This window comes from Lagopus muta, chromosome 16 (genome assembly GCF_023343835.1).
Source record: "Lagopus muta isolate bLagMut1 chromosome 16, bLagMut1 primary, whole genome shotgun sequence".
Classification (NCBI taxonomy): Eukaryota; Metazoa; Chordata; class Aves; order Galliformes; family Phasianidae; genus Lagopus; species Lagopus muta.
In genome coordinates this window covers 632,492-656,782 of record NC_064448.1, presented here as the reverse complement: position 1 = coordinate 656,782, position 24,291 = coordinate 632,492, and the positions used below count along the sequence as shown (strand labels likewise).

The following is a 24,291-nucleotide window of genomic DNA, read 5'->3' as shown; positions in this document are numbered from 1 at the left end:
GATGAAGATTTCCAAGATTGAGAGGATAAAACAGCATTTAAGAGGTGGACGACAGTTGTTCCAAATATGAAACAAAAGCCAAACAATTCCTTGTCAAAATACCATATTTAGCAAAGTGGCCCAATGATCTTTCTTTGAAAATGAATCAAAAGAGCACCACTGTAGAGTAATGCAATCACCTCCCCTTGATTCAAAGGCTCTTCTAACACTGCTAATGCAAGAAGTCTTGAGTTTGTTCTCTTCTGACCCAACCCTTACAGCTGTATGGGCAGATACAGCAAAGCTGCCTGCTGCATAAAGGACTTCAGCTGCACATTTCACCACTGCCATAGAAATGCTGGGTCCAAACAGATGCACAAACACTGTAAGCCCAGAGAACAGCTTCTTAAACTTGTTCTGAAAGCAAAGTAACCAGGTCCGGATTTGATCCTGGGTTTCTAACCTATCTTTTCACCCACACTCACACCAGACTTTACAATGCAGAAGAGACACCTTCAAGACTTGATGCCTATTCAGCAGTGCATATTGAAATGACACAAAAATCATCCTTGTTTTTTCTACGTGGCTAGAATAATATTTCTCCTAAAGACATGATCTTTGAGAAGAACCAAACAGAGCCACTTTATTTATGCGCTGCACAAGAGAAAAGCTGCCCCAGATCTTCCCTTCCTGCGGGCTCGCGTTAAAAGAAATCACACTCCAACCACAGCAGCCCTTCCTTCTCCTGAACCATTCTAAGCCTGGATGGGAGCCCAAGGCACCGTGAGCACAATGCACAGCCCGGGCTGCCCAGCAGTCACACAGCACACAGATCTGGGATAAAACTGCCTCTGCTCCTCCCAGCCAAACCCATCCCAGCCCCATCCCAGCCCCTGGTCCCTGACACACCTGGGCAGCATCACGGCTCTCTGATGCACGCCTGCTTTGCAACAAGGTGCTCAATGAGACAGAGCTCCGTGGTGGGGACAGATTTGGGTGCTCCCCCTCACTAATTGGCCATAGTCCTGGCTGCCTGCTGCTGACACTGCATTCTTCAAGAGCTCTTGCTGCACTGGGGAAGGCACCAGGCAGCCTCGACAGGGGCTCCCGTTGTCTGCTGTGTGAGGACAGCTGACAAAGGAACACCAGGACACACTGAATGGAAGATCTGCCCAATGCAGCAAGTTTTCCACTCACCTGCTTTGGTTCTCAATGAGATCCTGAAGGGCTGAGGCACCTGAACAGGCAGCACTATTCACCTGCACAACTGGAACAGAACAGCAAACAATTCAAATTAATTCTGTACAAAGGCAGAACAAATTGTATTATTTGCAATGCAAATGTGATTTCAAGCTTCGTTTGCATTTTCTTTAAGGTCTGTTGTACTCAGATGGAGTGATGCTTCCCAGCCTGTGCCCAGCACCCTGCCTGCTTCTTTGTTCCTTTGATTGGGGAAGATAACAGAGGAACACAACGAGCATCAAAACCGATGGTGATAACATAAACTGCTTTGCTCCAATTTGGAATTAAAACCCAAAGGCAAGTTTTCATTTTAGTGTAGTAAATTCTTGATGAACTTCAACACTGACGTTATTCTGGCTTTGCTCAAATCGCCTCCAGGAAAGTAAATGTGTATGAACTCGTGTATTGATCTCCTCAAGCAGAAATCCAGACCCTATGAGATTTTTTTCTGTTCTCAAGAGTGCAAATGGAGAAAAGTAAGAAAAAATCAGTAAAAATGGAAGTATGAAATAAGAGCTTCAGGATGTGGCTGCTCCCAGCCTCCTTCTCTCCTGGGTGCCCCTGCATTTACAGGAAGGAGGTGAGATTCCCCCACAGCGTGGGAGTGCAGTAGCACTGTGGGTTTATGCCTCTGGGGTCTGGGCAGGAGTGGGACCACAGCCAGCAGTCCCAGCAGCAGGTTTGTGCTCGGTGCAGCTCCAGCACCGCACTGCTGTGGGCCTCTCCGCATGCACCGGGCACAGATGAGCTCCAGGGTGGATATATGGCATATCATTCGTCTAACATCGAGTAAATACATTTAATGGAATATATGGGAACAAACTACTGCAGAAACATGATATTAGGGGCTGAAAAAAGCTATATGCAGGGTAGAGCACAGTGGTTAAGCTGGTTTGCAAATTCAGACTTGTAGCATTACACACGATGTATAAACCTCCATGTGGGAAAAATTTTATCAATTACTGTAACTTGATAACTGGAAATATTGAAATATTTCCCTTCTGAGCAAGCTCTCAAGGATGGCTGAAGGGTACAGAAGTGCTGGTGTACTGACTGCTGCCCACTAGAGGTCCTGCTCAACTCAGATTGGTGTAAACCAGCTTTTCTAAACCGGCTTCAGTTAAATGAGATAAAATGCAAATGAAAACATGCCCAAATTGTGCACACAGACTAGATACATGGATGCGTACACTAAATTTAGGATATGCAAATATGCTTCTGATTCATATGCCCAACAAGTGCCAGTGCAGGAATACAGCAGTCCATTGGCCAAGGCCAAGGCAGCAACAAGGCAGCCAGAATACTGACTGCTGACCAGTCCACATGTGTGATCACAGCAGCCACACGAAGCATTAAGCACCTTTCAGAAAGTACCACTGAAAAAGAGAGCTGAATGCCAGCTGCCATCTTCTGCCCTGAATTAAAATCCTGTCTCGGGTTCACTGAACAGTCTGCCAAGGTTCAGCGTGAGGCTGCCAGGAGCCCATCTGGCACCCAGGGTTCTTGCATGAAACTGGGTGCAAATAGTGTGTCTGCCACAGTCAGACACCATCAGGAAGCGAGATGTGAAAAGCTGGCTCTGCTCAGGGCCCAGCAAGCAGCCTTGTGCCATCGGCTGCACTGCACAGCAGGAGGGCTCACAGCAGTGCTGAGGCTGAAGCACACAGAAAGTTGGTTGCACAGCACTGCAGGAACAGTGCTGAGAAGACAGAAAAATCTCACTGGGGAAATAAGACGTGAACTATACTCAAAGATAAACATGCACCCATAGGTGATGTGATGGACTCTGATCGAGATGGAGCTCAGCTGCTTTGGGATCCCATATTCTCCCTGTCAGTCACTGTCATTTCTGGTAAATCGACCCATGGTTGTGTTTCCCATGGGAGAGCTGGAAACCAAGAGAGCAGGCGCAGTGTGTTGCGACGTCTGTGTGCTGTGAGCACATGGCAGTCACTCACTGCTTTCACAGCCCACATTCAATCTTGCACTGGCATCAGAACAGCCTTACTCAGCTCCTGCTTTGCTCTTTGAGTCATAACTTTTTGTTTTATAGACAAAAAGCAAGTTTTGTACCTTCTCGGTGCAGACTCCCCTGCACGCAGCACAGGGTTGCAGCACAGCTCCTACTGGCAGCAGCTTTTTCAGAGCAGTGGCAGATGCAGACAAATACCAGCTGGTAGAAAAGCCAGGTCCTGATGTCTCATTTGAGGCTTCATTTTTCACCTTCTCATTTGAGAGATTGCCTTTAAATCAACACAAGAGGCTCTTCAAGGCTGCACACACGCCACTGCTGCAATAAACCTCTCTAACCATATCTTGTGAAGACATGAGTCATGAGCAAAATTTTGAAAGCCAAAAAGGCTTTAAAATTAATCTAAGTAATCATCACATCACCACCAGTGCTGCCTAAATCCTTCCTACAGTTCACTTTGGTGTTCCACAGATAAAGATAAGGGATGTTTCAGAGTCCAGCTGGCCGAGCTACCTTAGCCCATAGGCAGAGATATGAGAGGAGAAAAGCCATACAATACTGAGGGTTAGCTGAACATTACCTGGCACTGTGGGGGAAGGAGAAGTGGAGAAACAACAAAATGTTTTTTCCTCCCCTCTGGAATGTCTGTCTGCCTTGAAACTTCAGGATCCAGACAAGGAAAAAATTCTGGACAAAAAAAAAATCAAGATTGTATAATTTTTTGCATTTTCTCTTTCTCCCCTTTCTATTCTCATCACATTTGTTGTTTTTTAACCTGTTCAATTACGCTGTGCCCAGAGACCCAGAGAGCCTGCGATGCTGCAGTCACTAACCCAGCTGCAGCCCTGGGCAGCTCTCCACCTGGCTTTGGCACAACCTCTTCTGCAGGAGCCTCTGCCTCAGGGACACCCACTGCCTGCCCTGCCCTGCCTGTCCCTTGGCTTGCAGTCAGACAGCTTTGCATCCCGTGTGGAGGAACGCTGCATGGCGGAGTCAAAGCAAAAGAAATCACAGTATCTATTTTGGATCTTTGTATGCAAGAACTGAGGGAGAAGACTGCGGAGTGGAGAGCCCTATTAAGCTGATCTGACCTGAGCCAAACCCAGCACCTAGGGTCAAAAGACAAAAAAGGACGAGGAAACTGCTAATGCTACAGCACAGCCCTCACAGAGGGGAGACCTGCGAGGACTGCGGCAAACACGGGAGAAATTTGGGATTCTGTAGGCGTTGATCTAGCACACAAAGTTCCTGCAGCGTTTGTCTGAAACAAAACAAGGTCTTTGGTGTCACATCAAACTTTCACAAAGTATTAATATGAACACACTCCGTTCCTCCATAAAGTCCCATGGAAACAGGTCACAATCTTCTTGTCAGATCGCATTTGAAAGGTACTATACATGTATATTTTCTATCTATTTATATAGTCTGCATCACCATAGTAACTTACCCATCTGTTAATACTACACAATCTCTTCCTTTAGTCAGGGGAGAGAAAATACAGCTTCCCACAGTCAGCGCTGAAGGTTAGCACACCATTTCCAGGAGTGGTTCTGAGGGACATTACAGCTCAACAAAGCCCCAGAGCCCGGCTGCTCACTCTGCCCGTGCTGCCCGTGCTGCCCACTGTGGGAGCAGGGAAGGGAAGCTGTCCTCCAGCAGTGCATTACAAGCAGTGCTGCACTGGGGCACAGAGAGGAGCAGAATTAACTCCTGCATTCCGCTCCGTCTCGTGCCAACTCAGCAGCTCTAAATACTGCATTTCTTTTTAATGCTTGAACTGGAAAAAGAAAAGGTTGGACAGAAGCTGAGCCCACAGAGGGGCCATGGGCACCATTTACTGCATGCAATCACTGAAAGCTGCAGCACTGTGAATGTATTTCTGACTACATTTCAGTTCCTCATTATTAAAAATGGGCTGCAGTTGATTCATAGTTTTGCTGCAATCAGATGAAAACCAATTACCATCATATGCAAACCACTTCTGTGCAGATTTACAGGGAAACACTGCTGAATTCCTCAAGCAGTGGCAAATACAGCTCATATTTTTGCACACTCTGGGCATTTTCTACCAAAGTTTCTACAACCAGAACTACATCGACAGTTACATGGGTCCATCACTTCTGAGTGGAGCATGATTTTTCCTTTTCAGAGAGCACTGCTGGCTGCTGCACATCATCACCACGGCCCACTGCACGTGCTTACAGGAGTCCAGATGCTGGAAAAATAATTGACTAGGGGGTGAGGCCAGGTTTGGGCCGGTGAGCAGTGAGCTCTGATGCCTCTGGGCCCCTCCTGTCACATCCCAGACAGCACTGCTTTTCCCCACATTTTGGAACTGCAAATTATAATCAAATTCATGTGAAACAGAACACTAGAAAGATGAAAAGGCCACGTTTAAAATTTATGTTAGAAATACAGTACGGTAAATATTTTTAATTGGTTTTATGAATTATGCCTGTTTCACACCACTGCGCACTGCCTGCATTTGGGAATCAGCAGTTTATCACTGGAATGGGCTCACAGCTCCCACTGAACGCACACTAACAAGAACTGGGAAATGAGAGCACAATAAATACTGCAGAACAAATGGCAATGCTTTTCACTGCACAACTAATATATTTTCCTTCAAAATGAGTCTCTCTCCTCCTTGGCTTGACAACAGAATGTGACTGTCTTTGGCCTAACTAGAAAAGAATACTCAGAAAATGCTGATTGCGCCACAAAGTCGTGTGTCAAATTTTAAAGACATTTCATCTCAAAAAATGTAGGACCTGTGGGGACTTTGCAGAGCAGTCAAGGAGAGGGAGTTGTTTGCTCAGCTGGCCAGTGCTGTCTGCAGCCCTCGCTTACAGCCCTTTTCTCCCTACATCAACATGAAGCAGCACCCAGCACCCTGGCAGTCGCCTTGCTGCAGGCAGGCAGGTGGCCACTGAAGTTTTGAGATTTGCATTGTGTGAAGTTCAAAGCCCCCCTTAAAGCACAGCTCAGCTGTATTTCTGCCACAATGAAAATATCTTCTGAGGATGGGAAATCAGTTTCCCAACTCCATTTTTAAATGGCAAGTAAGAAAGAAAACCTACCTCCTTCACTCCATAAAAATTCTTTCATCTCTGCACCTTCTGATTAGTGCAACTCCAAGGTGCACACACAGTGCCAAACGAGGAGGTAATGGTGCAATGCTGTTCCTTCCCATGGCAAAACAGCCACTGCCTACAGGAAGGGAGGGATGCAGAAGGGAAAGTCAAGCAGCCCCTCGCTCTCTGGCACAAACGAAGCTGTTGTGCCTCATGCAGAGTGGGCACACAGCAGCTGCATGGCAGCAGCACTGAGCATTCTCGTGTTTCTGAGTTTGTGGCATCAGGCACCAGGACTCTGCAGCAGCCCACACGGCAGCACAAGACGATGCTCTGCATTCAGCATTGCAGGTGTGCGCCGTGGAACGGTTACCTGGCACATGGCAAAACAACAGCTCCACAGGATTTCTACAGCAAGAGCACTAAGAAAGAAGCACGTAAGCACTGATCTAACACTGAGGTACACTGGACTGACCAGGCTCCTCAGGAAAATAACAGCTGTGGCCACAGTAGATGCTTAGTGCTTCACATTATTGAAACAAAAAGCTTCTGTAGAGGTTCAGAGACACCTCTCATGCACATCTTTTGGAAAGGAATGGCGTGATGGTTCTTACTGGCTGAACCAGTTATTGGCAACAACCTCCTTTTAAGCAATGGTACCATCCAAATGCAAAGATCCACGATGCACTAGCAAGGGTTTTGTTTTCAACCCTCCAATGTCCCAACCCTTTGCTGATGGAGTTTCACCCCCCCCGTCCACATCCGTGCATCAGCCCAGAGGTCTGTGGGACGGCCATCTACCAGCTGGTAGTCGTGATGAATTCCCCTCACCCAGCTTGGGCTGCAAAATGATTGATTCCCTTTTTCTGAGGACAGATATTTGGAAATCTACCTCCCTTCCCAGTGACATTACTTCCTCTCTTAGTTTCATACGGATAACAGAGTATTGGCATGCACAACTGCAATTCGTATTTTATCATTTTTCTATCTCATAAAATATAGAAATTTAAGTCACTGGGGAATTACAGGAATGAAAGGAGCATTATGTTTATGCAGCTTCAAAATGTGGTTTACATCATGTAATGGGACATGTTTAATGTGGCTTTACACAGCAGCCTTTCATCATTTACATTTGCCTCTGGCTTAATAAACTGTGTCATTCTGTTTATGTTTGTTACTGTTGAATATTAATGCTTCGCAGGCAGCATCCCCATGAATCACACCTGGAACATGGAAATTGGCAATCAGCATTTTCATACATCACTTACGTGCTTCTGCCTCTCAGCCGTAAGCTTTAATATTTTATTTAGGAGGGGGCCAAGTGCTTTCAATTACTCTTGTCGGCCAGCCATCAGCACCGATACCAGACTGCAAAGCCGTGTAAGATTGCAGCTTGCTGCCCTTCCTGTGAGCAGTGCCGTGTTCCAGGAGTCATCGTGCTGATGGGGATTCATCCTGCTGCTGGAGCCTCGGCATGTTTTGTGATTACTACGACAGCTAAGCGTCCTTCACAAAAGATGATGCTGTTGATGACAGAAGTCCTATTAGCTCCAACACAGCTTGGATTTTACCTCCAGGTTTCTGCATATGTTGCGCATGGACAACAGCAGCAAGTGGAGGTGTTTCCTCTGGGACATCCTGTGTGCTGTGTCCAGGTGAGACCCTGCATCTCGCCTTCGTGTGCTGAGAAAGTCCCTCTGAAGAGCAGTGCTGCAACGCCGGTTCCGAGCACTGCTTCATGGACACATTGCAACAGCTCCACCTACGCTGAGATCAGTTGACTCAGTGTGTATTTTTAAGCCTACAGCCACAGTGGGGTTTCACAAAAGAAGGAATACATATTTGGAAACTATCAAGAAACAGCCACCTTCACCTGCAGCCATCTTTGGTACATTGGAGCTGTCGGAAGTAACAGAACTGGAAATAGGGAGGCTGGAAATGCCGCGCGGGACACGTTTCTAACTCCAAGCTGCTGCAAAAACAGCATTTGGGTGCTTTTTGACACGTGTGTAGAAACTTTCTGCACAGCAGCTGAGCCAAAGCAGCCCGACAGGTAGCTCCAGCATGTGCATATGTACAAGGACTCGCTGCACGCTGTCAGCACTGCCCTGCTGCTTTGCAGCCTCGAGCGACGGGGAGGCTGCGGGGCTCTGAACGCTCACAGACGGAGCAGCCGTGGCTGTGATCCGGCCCAGCAGGGGCTGCTGCACACACCGAGGGCGCACTGCTCTCCTGGCGGGGACGTGGCAGCGAGCCGCCCCAGCAAGACAACAGCAGTCAGAAAGTGAAGGCAGATGCCTTGGAAATCTGTTTTCCTGTATAAACACATCCGGATTGTACTGGATTAAGGAACTTCACATCCAATAAAAACAAGGGTAAACATCGTGGAGATTCCTTTAAAAATCGCCTTTCATGGGCATTTTTATGCAGAAGCAGTTTCTGATCTTTAGAAAACTATTCATTTTATGAAAGAGATTACAAGCAGAGATATCTAATCTCTCTCATAGGTTTTCATTAAAAATCAGGAGTTGTGCAGAGCTGAAAGTTCTCCAAGATTTTATTAAATTGGGCAAAGCTGGAGGAGGAGTAACAGATGTGATCACAGGGAGAAAGTTTTGCTCTTTTTATAAACTTCCACTTTTTTTTGCTCTACACTGCACTTCTTTCCTCCATCACTTTCTGGCTCCTTTCATTTTGAGATTCATAGTCTTAATTTAAATCTGGATACAATGTATATGATAAAGCGTCACAAAGATTACAAACTTGTTTGGAAGTTGCATTTATACAGGCACACCAAGGAATGTCTGTCATGAAACTGCCTAAAATGCTCTTCATAGCTCAATGATCAACCTATGAAGTCACCATAATAGTAGCAAAAGAGGGTGAGTGGAAGGAAAAAAATAATAAAGGAAATGAAACAGGTAATAAAAGGTTTTCAGATGAGATCTGGAATCAAAAGCAGGAAGGTATTTCAATAGAAAGAAGCTGCCCTGCATGCGAGGAAGTGCAGAGCAGAGGAGTGCAGGCAAAAATTGCACGTTGTGTAGAAACCCATGTGGGCAAAGTAACTCTGGGATGGAAGGGGAGCCATGGGGAAAGGAGAACCCAGTGAAGGACAGGGCTGTGTGCCTGCAGAGTTCCACAGGTAAAGGACAAAGTGAGCAGTGCAGAGAAGTGTGAGCTCTCCATTCTGATAGGGACTGCTCCTGGACAGCTAAACCTTTATCGAGGATGCAGTGAAGGTGGGAATTTGAGACACTAAGTTTTTGAGCAGAGGTGGCAAAGGAAAGGAAGAAGTCAAGAGAAAGAAATAGGCAGGCAGTCAAACTTTGCTTTTAGTCTAATCACTCTGAAGGAGGTCGCACTGCACTCAGTAATAGCACGGGTGGTTTCCTCTCACAGCAAACTCCATTCCAAATAATTACAGAAGATAGATCACAGCTGCTGTATTAACACATGCACAGTCTATTAAGGTGTAAGAGGGAGGAGGCCAGAAAAACAGAGAGCACTTCTGCACTGCTTCCACATTTGCAATCACTGCAGTTAATTCCCAAGTTCCTTAATCAAAACTCATCAAGGAAACAGAGTCAATGGAATCAGGAGAACTATTGCTTGAGTAACTCTTGAGACAAGATTGAAGATTTTTGCAGCACTACATTATTAAAAATGATGGGCAAGTTAATAAGGCCGAGCATAATAATCCCCATATTCCTAGTAGCTGCCTTTACCCAGTTTAAATACAAAATCATCAATATACGTAAACTGTCAATCTCAAGCAGGTTTGGAAACCCCACTGAAACAGAAACCAATGAATCTGAGTTGGAATCATCCCAAGACAATCGGCTCACCCTCATCAGTGCCTTACAAAACAAAAACAACTGCAGCATAGAGCACACAACTTGAAATGCTCGATGTCTAACTGGACCCAAAATGACAAGGACAATCAGTAACCTCCTTCATTAGACTCCCAGGTGTAAAGAAAAGCACCTGGATTAAACACATTGTAGTCAAAGCTAAAATATTTCATCTCCTTACTGAAGATTTTTCAGGGGATTTAGAAAACCCACTGCAACCTCATGTTGCCTAAATCCTTTTATGGTATGTCAGGACCCACTTTCCAACACAGCACTGCAAGAGATATTATGATAAATCCATCCTATGTTGGCACTGATGCATTGTATTCATGATTTGAAGTGATAAAATCCCTCTAATGCGACATTTTATTGCTCTCATAAATCAATTTCACAATGTCAGTTACATTTCTGGTACCCACTACGAAGAATCTCACTCTGTTATTGGGCAGATCTATTTCTGTGCAGAATATGGTATCCTCCCGCCACTGATCTCAAATACTCCCAAAAGATCCTCAGTGCTCAGTGTTCTCATTTCAGATCCATTGAGATTCAGGCATGTCTGAGCAGCCTGGATTTCAAACAGCCATCATCCACAGGGCTGTGCAGAGCCATGGAGGCCAGAGCTCCACAGCAGAGCTGTGCAGGCAGCTCTCAGTGCTGCGCTGCATGATGAGCTCTGGGTCTGCACTCCTTGAATTCCCATCACCTGCACTCCCACTGTTGTGCTATGCACTGTGCACTTAAACACGTTCTGTTTGTTAAGGGTATGTCTACTGAACAGCCTGATCCTTTCAGAGATCAACATCCCTGAGATGAAACTCTTATGGTAAAAGTCACATAGGGAAAGCGGACATTGGATCCTGTGGGATATGGAGAGGAGTTCTGAGATTTTCTAATCAAGTTACGGACATGAATCCAGCTGGACTGGGAATACTGCTTTTACTGTGTTAAGGGAATCTGTACTTTCAGACTGGGTAGGAATCAGGATTTACAGAGAAATTTGGAAATAATTAAAGTAGGGGAAAAAAAAACTACTCATGTTTAAATTGCACACTTAGGTTCATTCAGAGTTTGATTTGAAGGCATGAGTCATCAGTTCTCGTGCTACTCAGGCCCAACCCCTGGAGAGCATTGGATTACACCAAGTTACAGCCTGTACTCTGGCAATTAACCAGATTTGCTTTTTTGGCTTGACTATTTTCTGATCCTTCCTATCTGAGATGCAGCCTGACCTCCATGAGCCCCAGAGCAGTGACTGCATTACTGTGCTGTCACCAAGCCATGCTCTCCAGTTCCCAGGCTGCCAGGACCTCAGGGCATCGTCTGCATTAATAGAGAGCACTCTACATCTGTATTAGCACCAGCCTGAAGGACTTGACCCCAGGCAACTCTGAAGGACAGTGCACAGCTTTTCACAGAAGCTGAGGCTTCAGAGTTATTGGCTGCCACAGCTTGCAGGGAGCGCATCCACCTGTGCTCAGAGCTCATCCCACCCTTACTGCCTCCCTTCCCCCAGCAGTGCTAATGCCTCAGGGTACAGAGAGAACTGAAGGATGCCTTGCCTGTGTTGGGAGGTTTTGGTGGGAGGAGACATGGGATTTTTCTTTGCTGTACATCATTATTAGTATAGAAGTTCTTTCCTCATTGTAATTCTGAATGGAAACAAGCACTGCTCTTTCCGAAATTCTCTGAACAGCCTCAGCTCTTTTCCTTTAACGTGCTCCTTCAAAAAAATTGTTTTTTAAAATGCTGTAGCGAGAAAAAAGGAAAGCAAGAGTCTGTTTTAGCACAGTGCCAGAAGCCCCTCCCAGCTCAGCCCCCCAAAAAGAGAGTGAGCCTTCAGCTAGAGGAGGTGGAGTGATGCTTCCATCAACTCCTGCAGTGCAACACGTCACTTCACAACGTAACTGTGCAGCAAGAGCTCAAAAGTCTGAGACCATTCGGTTCTGCAGTGCCTGACCACACCTCCAACCCAACACAAACGAGATTCTGAGGCTGTGATTCTGTCCTGGGTGTCCAATGGCATCACGTAACAGAAGTGCCAATGCAAAGAGGAACTGGAATTCTTAAGTAATTGCCCAGTAATTGCCTGAGATGATCTAAGAAGCCTGGGTGCACTCTGCTGTACACAGCTACATTCTCTTGCTATTTGATGAATACTGATCAGCTGTGCAGCAACAGAACTGTATTTCATTTGAAAGATGGAGCTGCTGCTGTCCTTGCAGAGATGGGGCTTCAATAAATGCATTATATGAGAAGTTGGTCTGATATATTTTTTTTATTTGCCTACCTCTCATTTTTTGCACACGTATATGGGTAATAACAAAGAGGATTCGGTTGTTAATGATCAGACTTCTGTTTCCTCAAACAGGTTCTGTGCCCTTTTACTAGTTGCTTTAACAGGAATGGAAACCCAATAAAGTTAAAGCTTCGTGAATAATTTGGACTTAATTCTCGTGCTTCATACAAATCACTCCATTTACACCTTCATGCTCCACTCCATCCAAGCTTTCATTATTTTTTATACTCCATCTGGGCTCATAACTTTCAGAATGTGACTGCTGTTTTAAGCCACTGCTCTCAACAGAATCACATTCCTGATGGTGGGCTGTACTTTGTACCTCCCTGAGGTCTTTCACAGCCTTTTACATTACATGTTAGTAATTCTATTTCATTAAATTCCAGTATTTAAAAAAAATATATTGCAAAAGCAACAACAACAACAAAACCAACCAAGCAACAAACCATAGAATGCGTACTTGACTTGTATCTGTTTTTGGTTGAAAAGAGGGTCTGAGCCTTCCCACCCATACTCACTTTGTTATCATTCACAAGACACAAGATAGCCCTAGACAAGCAATGCTAAACTCAGGTCTGCCAGAGACTCGATACAATCAAACAGAAGTTTGAGTATTTATTGTTTTGTCTTGCTTGGTCACTGTAGCACCAGCACATCGGTTTGCTCCCTCCATCCTTCCTTCTTTCGGGCTGTTGTGACAGCAGAGTCGTAGAACCACAGAATGGCTTGGGTTGGAAGGGACCTCAAGGATCATCAAGCTCCACCCCCCTGCTGCATGCAAGGCCACCAGCCTCCATATCTAATACAAGAGCAGAAGGACAGAGGAGCAGTGATGGGGAAGGGACTGTGCCGAGATAAATTCCCATCTACAACAGGTCTCAAAAGCAAAAAGATGGAGATTCTTTTTTTTATTCTGATCTGCAGGCTTCAAAATCTTCCGCAAACTCTGCCCTGTATGTGCCAGCACACAACAAACCATCAGACTCAGCAGTGAAAAACAATTTCTGAAATGGGGAACATTTTAATTCATCATTTAGAAACTTTTCCATCAGCTTGCCCAGACCACTTCACAGGATTTATGAGCGCTTCATACCCATCCACAGCCATTTCACTGCCAGTCTCTGACAGGCATTTCATCTTACAGACCTCTGCAGTGAAGTACAAGCCTTATTTGACCCCCACATGTGCTGCTTTCTACTTTTTCCCCTCTTTTTTTTCACTCTTCCTCTAGCACAGTTGAAATAAAAGTTTTTGGGGCACTTTTTCAAAGAACCAAGACTCAGCTATATCTTACCAAGCCTGAGTCATTTCAAAGTCAGACATCCCAGCTAGAGCTGACAATGAGCCTAAGCTCCCTCCACACTCAGAAAGGAGGAGCAGGTGCATGGGGTGGGTAATTCACCTTGCCCTAAGACAGGTGCATTGGTTGCCCTCTGAAGGCATCACTTCTTGCAGCTGCCTACAGAGGGAACCCAGGGCCCAGCTTGGTTGGGGGTGTTGGATGGCAGCTGGGAGGATGGAGATAACAGCATTCATACCAAAATATCAGCTTCCCATGAGCACTTCTCTGAGCATTACAATACTTTGTAATCTAAACCCAGGCACCATCAATAAGTAGCATTACAGAAGCAAAATGGAGTACATCCAGATGTGCGTTTACAATGGACAGATGTCTGAACCAGCCCCCAGGAGAGATCTGAGATCACTTGCTTGGAAGCCCAGATCCATGAACAGCATTTTGTACTTGAATAGGATGAAAAGGAACAAGCAACCACATATTTCAGAATAGGAAGTTGGATTTGTAATTAGAAGATCCTTACAAAGAAGGAAAAAAGAAAGAAAAAAAAAACCAAACAACAACACAACAGTGTTTGAACAAAACTCCAGTGGAGGGAGAGGAAGAAAGTCAGCATGCTGATTTCAGCATCTCCATCATTATAAAAACTTCCTATATGGCCAGATATTCAAAGATGGTCTATAAACCTGAAAAAGGAAGGGTTTCTTGGAAGTTTCTTATTAGTTTGGAATGGTCTGTTTCAGTTCAGCTCTTCTAGGACTATACCACTCCACCTGTACAATGGAATTGGATAAATCAGTATAGAACTGACGATGTTAGTGAGCAGTATTGGCAGCAGATGGACAGTTGGACTAGATGATCTCAGAGGTTGTTTCCAAACTAAGTGATTCTATGGCTGTTCGTCTTGTCTGTATGATCATCCTTCTTTAGTTTGTTAACTCCTAGGGCAAGGAGCGGATTCATAATAAATCACTTTTAAAAAGCTCAGCAAGTAAAATATTAAATACTGTGTTGATCACAGTCACTCTCTGACAGTTCTAGACCTATTACATGTTGTACCTTAGGGCCAGTAGGCAGGATATTTCAAATTAGTCAATGCTATGGCTTTGTTACTATGATTAATGACATTTGCATGCTGCAGAAGGATCCAGTTCAGTTCCTGCTGTGTCACATTCATTTCTTCAACACAGATCATACATGCTGCCAAAGCCTGCCCTGTAGCCCTCTCCCAGTATCCCCTTCAGATAAAATCCCTCTAAATGCCAATCGAAGCTTTTCTTGATTAAGCACTTAATTATCTGACCTTTAACGTTAAACATGAGCAGTATGTGAGTAACGCATCTCACGACCATTCCCAAGAGCCTCACAAATCCACAAGTATTCAACCATGAGAACAGACAGGTAGAAAGTCCATAGCCTGAGCCCTAATTTAGCCTTTAATTCAGAAGAAAAAGATATTAATTAAAATACACCCACAGAAAGTCGCAAGAAGCTGCAGTTTAGAAGCAGAGGTGTTCAATTATGCTGCCAAGAAGAGCGATGCAGGCAGATGCATGCAGGGAGGCTCACGCTGCAGGCTGAGGATAAGGGCTGCAGTGCTGCTTGGCTAAGCTGCAGCTCAGTAAAACAGGGCTGATGTCTTAGAGGAACGCTGAGTTTCACAGTGCATCACAGGGGTAACACACAAGGAGCTTCACAAGCATGAGATTAATGTTATTTGGCTCTCTTCTGTTGCTAATACTTCGATTTCTGATCCTAACAAGTCAGTACATTTTTTTTTCCGTTCCAAAAGTCCCCAAATCCACACCATCAGAGAATTCTCAGAATTAAGGATAGACTCTAAAAATAATGGCCCCTTTAATCCCAACGTATAATCAACTGGGAGGAAGTAGGAAAGCAGCAAAAAGGGGGAACAAAAGGCTGTGAAAGAATGAACATGCAGGGGAGAAAAAAAAAAGAGTCACACGTTGATTGCAGCTCTGCCTTCTCAGCTCAGGGAGCAGCATGCTGCACTGTGCCCCGAGCCCCAGCCGGAGCGCAGCTGTCCCATTCTGCCCAACTGCAGATGCCACCACGCTGCATGAGTAGCAGTGAGCTCCAGCTGCACCTCGTGGCTCAGCCTCTCCAGCTCGGCAGTGAGGACAGCCCAGAGCACCAATCCACAGCGACACTCAGGCTCCATCACACAGCCATGCATTCAAAGCTCCACAGCTGATCTTGCAGAGTGCCCATTTATGAGTTTCCCAAACGGTTTTAAAACAAAGATAAAGGGACAGCTATAATAGTTACAAGAAACGACCCACTTTGAAGGATGATTTGCTGTGGCATTTGGTAGGGGCTGGCTGCTCTCGCAGTTGTGTGTCTGAGCCTTTGGAAGCTTGCCATTGAATAAGAATTTTAAATGCTACGTAGCAGAGGTACAGCTCTCCAGCCTGCATGAAAGCTAGCAATTACACAGCTGCACACAACGTAAAAAGCCTTTAAAAGAACCACACGTGTGGTTTAATGACACCTCTCCCTTCTTCCTTCTCCTGTGCCAGGTGCGGTTCAGAGCTCCGCTCCTGCAGGGCCACAGCTTGGTGGGGAGCAGAGATGCTCAGAGGGACAGCCCCATGCAGGGACTGTTCTCAGAGTCCTACAGCAACAGACAGCTGCCTTCTGAAATTCCTCCTCTCCTCTGAGAAATGTAATTATCAAAAAAACAGAGCAGCGTGGGACCTTGGATTGTGCACATGTTCTTGCAGCACTTAACAACTGCTGTGCAGTTCCTGCTAATTAATGCTCATGATTGGCATCTACACTGGGCCTAACTTGATTATATACTTTGTTCCAGCACCAGGAGGGCACATAATTCCCAGCTGAATTGCAGGGATGGGTGTATTGGATTTCACCGATCACAATCCTATAATTCAAGTGCAGCACTGCATTTCACATCAGGCCAATGACAGATTAATTTTGTACCCTGTGCCACTCCTCCTCACAGCAGAATGCACTTGATGCACCTAGGTTATTAGGGTCTCTAATAATCCTTTTTCTTTCTCCCTTATTCTCTTTTCCTCTCTTCTATCCTCAAAACACATTCATCTTCTCTTCATTTGAAGAGCATCTGGAACACAATGGAACACAAGAAATAATACACTGCTTTGGGATTGTGATACCAGCACTTACCAAACTGAGTCCTTTCCACTTGTCAACAGCCTCCCCAAAAATGAAAAAAAGAGATTGTGTTTGCCTGGATTTTGTAACATTTTCAGAGGAACTGTCAGCTTCCCAAGCACAGGAAAACCTGCAGTTCTCCTCAGCTCCCATTCACTGCCAGCACCTCCCAGGGTCTGCTGCAGCTCTAGGAGTGTGGGAAGTTCTTAACGACAGAAATGAAATACAATAACATCATAACCAGTCCAGAGAGGAGCATTTTTCTGACATTTTTATATGTACGTATTTGTATATATGGACCTTTAAAGATAAGCCCATGTTATTGTGCTCTTTCATTTAGTTTTTGGTGGAAAGAAAATAATCAGCACTTTGTGTTTGTTGTCAAAATCCAGACTCACAGTGGAGTGCTGCTCTGTGAGTTATGAGTTGTTGTTCTGAATGTCTTTCACAGCACACAAAACAAAGAGGTTTTGGTTCTGGCTGGTGCAGATGTGCAAGAGGCAGTGAGGCATCTCAGCACAGAGCTGTGGGAAAAGGCTCTCTCCCCTTCCCAAGGTGAGTTAACTTCATGCTACAGCCATTACAGAAGTTCTGGCATCAGCACTAGAATACTTACAACATCCCAGCTTGGTTCTCTCTGCAGTGAGTCACACAGTGATGCAGATTTATCCTCGCAGAACCAAATCTCTGCTGGTTGGGGTTCCAAGCAGCCATGCTCCTCAGGACCCTTTGGCATTCCCAGCCTCACCTACAGCCTGGCTCTGTCCATAGAGAATGTAAGCATGTCTCTAAATGTTTTTCTCAGCTTACTTGTCAGACTTCTCAGCAAGGCATCTGCTTATCAGGCATCAAAGCTTTTGTATCTCACGTATTAAAGAATAACAAATGCTCACTAAGGACACGAGCTATTTCCCATAGCTAAGATATGCTTCAGTCTAATTTCTGTGATGCCTTCCGCAACCCCAGCTGCCATTCACAGCACTGTTTGGCAGAAACAGTCATGCCTACAACTGCTCAGTTTGAAGTCAGAACCACAGTAAAACAGGAATTAATTTTAATGCATTTATAAAGGTCAGCATAGCTAACCACGATTAGACAGCCACTATTGGGGAGGTCAGATAGGTTCTCTCCCCCTTTTCCTCCCAGTCAGCAACGAGTCTTTGAGTTGCCCAATTTTTTTGCTGCTAGACCCACATTTACCCTTTGACAGCAGGGTATTTTCTGCTCAGCTTGAAGGGGTAGTTCTGACTGAATAATTCAGACATGCTCCAGAAAGACTGTCCTCTAATTTAATTCTTAAATGAAGAACATCATGTTCACATTAGGAGCAGCAATAAGGAAAAAAAAAAAAGAATAATTTCTCAATAATTATTAAAAAGACCAGAATTACAATTAAATTCCTGACCAGTAACAGGAAAGATACGAGGATCCAATTACAGCAGCTCTTACTTCCATCACATGTTTCATGGGGATGAAGATGACCACACATGTGTAAAAATTGCAGTATGAGATCCTATTTAAGATGTTGCCTCCAAAGTTCTTCAGCAAGCAGCTTTGATTCCCCGACACTTACACTCACAAACAGTGCCCTTCTCTCCTCTGATGAATACAAAGTCAGGGTTTATACATTTTATCTGCACGTTTATAACAGGTGATGCACAAGCAATTGCTCGCTGCTCTCAGCTAAGATCTGGGCGTTGAGAACGGCATTAATGGGACAGACCAAGAGCTGGGAATGGGGATGCCCAAGAAACAGTCTGCCAGGTGTAGTGATGTGTCACCACGACTTGTAGCTCAGGGATTTCCTGCTGTCATATCTTTGTAACTGCTGGCACTGGGCATATTTTTTTCTTACCAGATTCTATTGCATGGAACTTACAAGACAGAAAGTACATTGTATATACATGTATGTATTTTATATATATATAATACATATATAATACATACACATATAAAATGCATGTATATAAAATGTATACATACATCCTGTTTGATAGGATGGAAATAAAAACTTCTTTGGCTGTCAGAAAAGCTATTTATTTATTGTTTTATTTGGGGCTTTTTGTTTTTAAGGAAAAGAATATGTGCACACCGTGTCCCTTACATCCAAAATAAGAACAAAATAATCTTTCCCTTTCATCTGTTTCTCACTGCAGGGATACCCTCTCACTGCCACAGAACTGCTGCCACAAGTTGTGAATGACATCTGAACCAAAGGTCTGTTCCTGCTGCACGAGGGGAGCACAAGCAGCACTGCGTAACCACGGCTGTGCAGTGATATTTGCTTTAATACCCTACCCAGACAAGCAGAAAAGGCCAAACCAAATATCTCCTTCAAAATGAAAGGGGTGAATTTTAAGGGGTTACAAGCTCAAGCACAAACTGCAGCACGAATTGATAAGGCCAGCTTTCCTCAACTCGTGCTTATGTATTGCTGCTTACACTCACGCCTATGAATTGGTGAAGCTGTACTCCATATTTGCAATTCAAAAAATACTTTGAAAACACAAAAATCTTTGTGGGGCCCCAATATACGATTCCTCAAAACAGCAAAACAGCAGGTTTGAAGCTAATTTTGCAAAAGCTCACTTTTGTAGAAACTACTGGGCACCTCGTTGGCATACATTCCAGTTCATGCAGCCTGCACATCATAAATGAGCTAAGAAATAACCCGGAAGGAAATAGGATTAATCTGCAACTCTGTTTTCTCCCCCGTTAACATACTCCATCCAGTGCTGCCATATTCTCTAATAAAAATATGAAATTCACAATAGAAACACTTGGGTGATGTAAACCCAGTTCTGGTCCAAATGGGGCCACGCTGAGACTGCATTATCACCCAGCTGCTCCAGCCTGCAGCCTTTGCTGGTGTGCTTCCCAGCAGGAGGAGAGCAGCGCTGCTGCCAGCAGCGTGGTTGGGATCACGGGCTGTATGTGCAGCCCACAGAGCTCCCACGCAGGGAGCCCACACAGCTCCGTTTGTTCATGGCGTTTAATTAATAAGCAAATGTCAGGTTTGTTTGGTTTTTAATTATTTCCTCTGCTTGGGATATTAAAAAGTTCTGGAACAGAGAGGCAGCAGCTATTTGGAAAGAAAAAGAGCAGCTTTGTAGCCATGCTATAAATGTACTGCAAATAACACATGTACTTGAAGTAAGTGATCTCTCTAGAGGGCCTGAGTGTCTTTCCCAAAAAGAAGTCAGAAAGCAGTTTGTGAGTTGTTAGGTTCCCTTCAATTTGGAACAATAGGAAAGCCGAGAACATCAGCACAAATATTTCTGCTGTATGTCCATGTCTGAATGCAAGATCGGTTTGGGTGGTGAACCATCCCAGTCCAGAGGAAAGGCACCGTGCTCCAAACCTTCAAGAACCAAGGCTCTCTGTGGCAGGCAGATCCCAGCCCCTGCTGCTGGGCACCTGAGCTGCAGTTAGTGTTAGTTAGTTAGTGCCAGTTAGTTAGTGCCAGGGATGCCCAGATCCGCTGGGTGCTTTCCAAAATGCTCTCGTACAAAGCTGAACCTACAACATCTGCTCTGTTGGAGCACCTGCCCAACTTTCTTCTTTGAAATGAAGGAAACTCTCTAAACCCAGGCCTGGTAATTTCTACGCTAGGAGACAGGTGATGCCTGCTGACATTGCTCTGAAATAATTCAAAGCATACTATTCAAAGCCCAGGTTCTAAAATAGCACTGCTGTTAACGTTTAAATGCTAAAACAGAAAGGATTACTTTTTTTCCTATGAGGAAACACAGGAGAATATTAATCAAACAGAACTGGCTCACACTGGAGTTCTACCACACTGACGCTGTGTACAACACCAGGTGCTCAGCCATCCCTGCACAGTGCTCCCATTGGAAGGGCCAGGATGGATTTCATACACAGACATAACAGATGTGTTTATTTTCTTCCGTGGCACATTTCAGCTGTAGCATTTCCAATATGATGGAGACTTTGATTCGACCTCTGCTCATAAATAAGCCCAGCGATTGTGAGAATCCGGCTATGCTGAAATAATTGTACAAAAATGCTGACAATTTGTGATGAAAGATCAAACTAAACTAAATGAGAAAACCCATCACTCACTGAATTTCAAGTCGTTTTGTCACTTGCTGTAGAGCAGGCCACAGAGCCACAGGCCTGGCTCTCCTCTGGTTTGTTTTTGGACAATAACATCACCAACAAAGTGAACTCCAGTATTAAATCTCACACAGTCTGTGACAGCAGCGACACATGTCAGCATGTACTGAGAAAAGAGAAAAGCCTTCAACCACTGAAACAGGAGCGTTTTCTTCCAAAAGGACGTATTATTTTTCAAAAGGACAAGTCACCAATATGAACAGAAGAAAACTAGTAATGCCATTTGACAGGAAACAAAGACATGCAGCTGCAACAAGACTTCAGCCAAGTGTAAAACATCATTAAAGCCTTTAACTCCTCGTGCTGATAGCTGTGCATAGGGCACATGAAGAACAGTGCTCAGCATCACTCCTCCATACTGACTCATACAGAGGCTGCTAGAAAGTATCAGTGCCTTGGGAAAAGGTTTTGTCTATGTCCAAGCACACCTCACAGTAAAATACTTAAGATTTGTGGTTTTTTTCTCATGTTTTTAAATGAATTTTAGATAAATAATGGCAATACGTAATTACTGTCCTGATTTTGTCCCTGAAGTTCTCCCACTGATACTCAGACTTGAAGTAAATAGCTGAGAGAGTCAGAAACGAACAGCAGGAAGGGAGATAACAAAAAGCCATTACCTGATGGAAGATAGCTCAGCATTTTATCAGGGTTTGACTAATGGAACTTTGAAATTGGGCAAAATAGGAAGGGAATCAGGTCAAGGCCAAACACCAGCAGTGAAAGGATGCTTATGAAAACCACTGAGCTCTCAGGGATTCAACACTGTTCTGAGCCACAGAATTTCTATCAATTTATTTGTAGACCACCATCGCATACAAAGCGCCCTGAAGTCTGCATCTCCAGCCAATGGTTACGAAGTGAATATTATTTCTTTAAAATGAGTCTTTAGGAGTTCCATTATCACATGTGGAGCTGCTCTTTAAAATTCCATACAGGGGACATATTGAATAGATTACATCTGTTCATTGAAGTTTGTGTTATCACTTGAAAACATCACAATCTTTCAAAAAAGAAAAAAAAAGAAAAAAAAGGATTTAACAGCTATAGAATCAGACCTGTATGAGAAGCATCTCCCTCTAGAAAGCTCTGCTATTTCTGCTCAGCAGAACAGTAGTCACCAACCATTAGTGTCAGCATCCATCTGCAGGGAGATAAGGGCAACTTCCCCAGCAGCTGCATGCGAGGAAGGCAGACATCAGGGAGAACTGCCAGGGGCTTACATCCAGCACAGCCAGGCAGCTCAGTTGGAGTGGGAGGCTTATATCAGCTGAGCACCACAGCAAGTTGGGCAACTCTCACCTCAGCTGTTTGAGGGACCTCCATAGGCAGAACAAAAGGGCTTCAACTGCTCCTTCAGAGGACAAGTCTGGAAGCACTGAATGTATCTTTACTGACTCCCACGTAGGATCTTTCAGTTCTCTTCCAGCCATGCACATTTACCAGTCAAATCACTGGGCCTCCGGAGCCAAGGGCACACCATGCAGAAGCTCACGTTAGATAGAAACCTCACAGCCTGCTTTCACTCCTAGTGAAGAACCAAAGCCAAAGCCTTCAAAACTTGTTGAATATCTCAGGAGATTTTTTGAACAACCTTTACTACAAACAACCGTGCTGCAGTTGGCACTAGCAATCCAAAAACCACACAGGATTTATCTTCAGAATCTGTGCAGACAGAGAAATCTTATTAAGACAGGTGGCACTAAAAGATTCCAGGCCAGCTTATACTGAAATTGGGCAAGATGATTTATGAGATTTTAATGCTATTGAATTTAAACTCTGATTCAACCTTGGACGTGAAGCAAAATCTGATGTATATCTGAATGCTGACAGCTCTTCTACAATATATCCACTCCACACACTGACCCAGCCATTCCCTAACCCAATTTAGCCAGCAGTGATCAACAGCTGACCCAGGCAATTGAGAGTTGTTTTCCTCCAAATCTGACAAACTTTACTCTGACTCAGGCCCATCATCATCCCAAAATAGGGAAAGGGAAAGCAGCCAAGTCAAGGAGAGGAGGAGGAAAGGGAGGAGCAGGCAGTTTTCTGCTTTTGGAAAGAAAAGCGTAGGGAAGCTCAGATGTCAGTGAATTCAGACAGAACTGGTATCCAGTTTTTAATTTTTTCTTTATCATTAAATCCAGCATTGCACAAGCCTTGAGATAGCAGTGAAAAGGGAAGAATGGGCATGGCATTCATTAGGCATGAATAGGTAAACAGTGAATAATTGCATAAAACTTTTAATTTTTCGGCATGCACGGCTACCACCCATGTAGAGGACAATCCTTGTGATGAGCACAGCAAAGGACTTCAAGGGGAAATTCCCACCCTAGAAGCATCCCAGTCTACACTCATTTCTTGGGGAGGGACATTTCCATCCTTGTGTGACCATTTGCTCTTCCCTCACCCATCTGAAAGGGAAATCCTCCCACTCTCAGAGTTACACGTATGTGAAAGTGGCATTGTCCAGCTTTGCACTCACTCAGCATATAAAACCAGGACTGCCAGAAGTGTCTGTCTGACTGGGGATGATGTGGTGGCCATTGGCAAGAAAGATGAACTGCGTGACCAAAACTAAAGTATTGAAATGAGAATCCGTTCAAAGGAAAGGCAGAACCAAGATCTGATCCTTATTACCCCTGCAGCAGGTGCAGTAATTTCTCAATGGAGGTTTTTTTTTGTTTGTTTTGGTTTTTTTTTTGCATTCAGGACAGTGGTAGGAGATCAGTGCAAAGGTTTGTGGTTCAGCTCTTTCACACGCACCACTCATTGCCCTTCTTGTGCCCACGCCAATGCCAGCAAGGCCCCTCACACAGCCACACTTTGAGTGCCAAAGCTGTCTCTGCTCAGCCTCTGCTCCTTGTGGAGACCAATTCTTCCAGGGCTGGGTGCCCTCAGGAGCATCCTGCTGCACAGCTGGCAGCAGGGAGGATCTCAGAAGAGCTCACAGTTACAGTTCCTATTTCTTAAGAGTAAATATCAAGTAACCCCACTCAAATGCAGCTTGTGTCAGTTCCTATGCAGGAGCCCTGTCTGAAGCACCAGGCTGCAGAGCTGACCCTGCTGTCCCCTATGGCCCATGGGGATGCAGCACTGGGGTACATCGCTTTCTGCACCGTCCCATGAGAGGAACCAGAGCTGCAGGCTTGTTGCCACAGCAACCATAAGAAAAGTCCATAAATAGAACATCTTCTGCCAGCAGGATAACACATTGGCAGGAGGATTTTGCTCCAGCTTCTTACGATGTGCCTGCTCCTTAAATATATATATATACACAT

General features: G+C 44.7%; 1 long non-coding RNA gene across 1 annotated transcript in view; it reads right to left on the bottom strand.

Annotated features, from left to right (window-relative positions):
• LOC125701419 (uncharacterized) overlaps positions 1-24,291 on the bottom strand; it is a 45,829-nt gene that overhangs the window by 3,998 nt on the left and 17,540 nt on the right. Inside the window, exons 2-3 of the long non-coding RNA XR_007380240.1 lie at positions 3,774-3,880; positions 1,177-1,246 (exon numbers count right to left, since the gene is read on the bottom strand). This is a non-coding gene — a long non-coding RNA (uncharacterized LOC125701419). The remainder of the gene's footprint in view (positions 1-1,176; positions 1,247-3,773; positions 3,881-24,291) is intronic.